Below are 4,000 nucleotides of genomic sequence, written 5' to 3'. Positions count from 1 at the left end.
ACTCCGCTGACGAATACAATCATGTGTCTCATGCACTCCACACTTGTTCAGAGCCAGTACACGCACACCACTCAAGCCAGTCTCACCTTTTTCCCGCGCCAACTCAGCAATGATACGCATGCGCTGGTGAGAAGCATGGCTGTGACGCTTGGACAGCTCAGAGCGCTTCTTCCGCCGCTTCTCCCTGGACTCCATGATAGTCTAAGCAACAGAACGGGAGGAATAGGTAGAAAAAGGTACTGTAAAACCGGAATGTTTTAACGACCATTTTTTTCGTTATTCGAAGAAACATTATTGCAAACCCGGTTTGAGATGTCAGTGTAAAGATGCGCATACAGGTAGGTGGCTACGCAGCCATCGTTAAACTTTCTGCACGTTATCATGCCAAAATTACAAAAACGTTAAACTTTTTGCTCGTTAAACTTTCCAGTTACAGTAAGGCCCTCATCAGGCTACGTACATAGAACATCCAGTACAAAATCACATAAAACCTAAAAGGCAACATTTTTCCACGCCTGCATTTAGACTACACATTTTACATGCAATATACAGGTAACCTTTGACCCTACGCAATTGCGCAAGGGGCCTGGGATGTGTGAAAGCAGCGGACAGTCGTACCCGGGTACAAAGTTTGTACGACTGCCTGGTGAAAGTACAATAAATGCAGGAAAGTTGCCTTGTACAAGGGTTCGCACTCTGCCTGAAAGGAGCTTTTTAGGCTTCCCGCCAGATTCTTGTTGTTGTCTTGGAAACTTCTATGTAAATGTGACTTATAGGCTGTTTTGTACCTAGTCTGAAATGGGCCTAAGCCTACGCAACACTAATGCCATTCAACCAGCAACATCTTTGTGAATGGTTATGAACTTATGGCCTCTCTCATCTATAGTCCATTTCAAAAAGATTAGCAATCAGGTTTTGGTCTTAAAAAGTATGAAGATAAGGGAAATTTGGACAAAAAAGTGCATAGAATGGCTTGTTAGGACATGGCAAATTGTTCTGTGAAGGTTTGGGAACAATTGGACCAGCCGTTAAGGAGTTAGAATTTCGGCCAGGTTTTCGGCCTTTTCCCATGGTTTACAATTTGCCCTGGATGTCAGTATCGATTTTTTATCAAAACCCACGATTTATCCCTTCCTTTTTGGCCTTGTGGTTATGAATGCTGTCTGCTGACCATGAAGTTGTGAGTTCAAATCCCAAACTATCTTCAAGTCAAACTTTTTTTTCATTGTTTTGGTGATCACGTTGGTACAAAAAGTACAAGCCAAAGAAGGTGGCTGCGCCAAACGACTTGTTGTTGTTGGAGCTCGCGTTTCCTGCCGAACTTACTGACACTTGACTGGTTCACGCCATGTGAACACACCCACAACACTGAAACGGTGTGAGTGAACACGGAAGTCATTGCGCTGTAGCTACGTGTTGTTGACTACAACGGCACATCGATCGATCGATTTCTCTTTGAGAATTATTTTAGTATTTCAAGATCGCCAATTTATTTGAATTTAGGAGTCAACGCCGTCTTCTACCAGCTTTCACAGGCGTCTGCTTTTCTCAAATATCGTCGAAGTCACACGGATAGCTTTGCCAAGTCATGGCCTTGGGAATGAGTCTGTGTCGATGTCGTTTTCGTCACATCGTGAGAGTAAATTGCATCGCAGCTCAAAGAAATTGGGCACGAAACGAATTGGGACCCATCCCGCTCGTCAGCATTTACCACACTTTCGACATGTCCGGGCCTCTCTGACTCCATATCGATACGAGCTAGTACGAGGAAGAACTCGTTTGTTGTAAACCAGACGTACATGTACCGACGTGAGTGAGTTGTCATTTTTCATGCTTTCGCGCGGATTATTTCTTCGAGTTCACAGTGAGTTTTTCCAGCCAGCTCTCGAGTGCGCATACGATAAGACGGCAAACTCCCCGGGCGATCGCCAGGATTGCTAATCTTTTTGAAACTGACTGTACTATCGTATTACCTCAGAAGATAGACCTCAGGCGTATGAGGGGTAGTCCATTAATACAATATCGGATAAAATAGAGCTGTTACACGTCGTTGTCATGCAACCAGATTGGCATAGAAAACGGACATGAAGAGCGTACAGTGGAACTACACATGTGCATGTACTGTGACCAGCATCATGTGACCCATTGAGCCAGGGATCGACTGGCGCTTGAAGTAACATGTCTGCGACAGCCGGGTCACTCTAGACGGGAACACTGAAGTCCAACGAAGACATTGGAGCCCTAGAACGTACTCAAAACCACTAGAGATCAACAGCAAATACATGAGGAGGTACTTGGCGAGGCAAGGTGTTGACAGAGAATTGCCCTACGTTGTTGGCCTTTCTTGACACATGACTTCACATTGATGACACATAATTGCATCTGGGAAAGAATCTGTTTTGCCTGTACCGGGCATTTAACGGCCAAGGCCAAGGAGCGAGTTCAATGCAGGCCGGAAATAATAGGCATGCTTGGGAAGCGGTTTGGCAGTCCAGAGTAGGTGATCCAGCACCTCCTCACCATCCTTGAAGGCATCATAGTGCAACGGCAAGAGTGGCTTACCTGCCGCTTGCTGTGTAAACCTCTAATCCAAGTGCCGGGGTCAGAGAAACGCACCGGGTCATCAAGAACACCCTGCAAAGACAAGTACAGCGAGAAGAGAGAGAGAGAGAGAGAGAGAGAGAGAGAGAGAGAGAGAGAGAGAGAGAGAGAGAGAGAGAGAGAGAGAGAGAGAGAGAGAGAGAGAGAGAGAGAGAGAGAGAGAGACAGAGAGAGAGAGAGTCAGTGAGAAATAGATACAGGTGTTGGTATTCACGCATCCAGTGACAGCCCAGGGTACAGCCAGACACCCAGTCGTTAGAAGCTGAAGTGAAGAGGCCCAAGCCAAGTCCGGGTATACGACCTGTAAGTGTAGTTTGGGGGTCTGAATATTAGTCTGAATAGACAGTCGATTCCTGATCTAACTAACAGCACTGTGCAGGAGAATTAACGTTAGTTCCTAATAGCCAAAGTTCTTTACAACAGAACTACACTCACACATACAAATATAAGAAATAACAGAACTACACTCACACATACAAATATAAGAAATAACGCATCATGCCTGCTGCCCGCTGGCATGTGGCCAGTGACTGCACTGAGAGTGTAGTTGGTTGACATGCTGCACCCCTACACGATACGGTTCGTTAGACATGAAAACAGTTCGCTACAGCGCGTCCATTTTTGTATGGGTTCAAACAGGGACTGGGACAATAGTTTGCTGTATCACGAAATTCGCTACATGCGAGTTGGTTATAAGCGGAGTCGACTGTGCGTACAATAAACAAAAGTCTGGAGGTAAGAGACAGCTGGCCTCACAGATGTTACCACCTGCAGTCAAATGGGCAACTAAACCGGACAAGCAGCCGTTTCCAATTGCGTCCGTAGCTGAAACTCGTAATGCAAATAGTTTTTTTCCCCCTTTTCAATCCCTGGTACTATTCACTATTCAGCAAAACATCCTTCGGCCATTGCATCCGGACCAGAAAAACTGATCTTGTGACCGTTTGACTCATTGCTACTGTTTTACACCAGGTACAAAATCAAATCATTCATCCTTACCGGCAGAACTTCTTCACAAATACGTTTCGATTTCGCTTCGGCACTCGTCTTACTAGACTTCCGCTTCGAGCTCTCAACGGATGGTTGCTGGTAGCAATTGAGGGGAACAGGGAAATGTACACATACACATGCACAAACACACACACACACACACACACACACACACACACACAAACACACACACAAACACACACACACAAACACACACTTTTAGATCTGAAACGCACCCATCAACGAACGCCACGGCTGCGTAAACTATGTTGGGCAATTGCACCATTCAATCGTGTGCAGGGCAGAAAATTGCCCCCAGTTTACCCTGATCTTGCACACCTAGTCTGCTGCTGTACTTTCCGCTATTGCCAGCACACCCACACCCGCACCCGCACCCACACCCACACCC

At 46.0% G+C, this 4,000-nt stretch overlaps 1 long non-coding RNA gene across 1 annotated transcript; it reads right to left on the bottom strand.

Moving 5' to 3' along the window:
• Positions 1-86: 86 nt before the first annotated feature.
• Positions 87-3,709, bottom strand: LOC135830784 (uncharacterized). The gene is made up of 3 exons (XR_010556107.1): positions 3,601-3,709; positions 2,563-2,634; positions 87-201 (listed from the first exon to the last, which is right to left on the bottom strand). It is a non-coding gene; the product is annotated as an uncharacterized LOC135830784 (long non-coding RNA).
• Positions 3,710-4,000: the final 291 nt, after the last annotated feature.

This window comes from Sycon ciliatum, unplaced genomic scaffold (assembly GCF_964019385.1).
Source record: "Sycon ciliatum unplaced genomic scaffold, ocSycCili1.1 SCAFFOLD_2718, whole genome shotgun sequence".
Classification (NCBI taxonomy): Eukaryota; Metazoa; Porifera; class Calcarea; order Leucosolenida; family Sycettidae; genus Sycon; species Sycon ciliatum.
The sequence above is the reverse complement of the archived record's forward strand: the minus strand, read 5'-3'. Positions and strand labels throughout refer to the sequence as shown.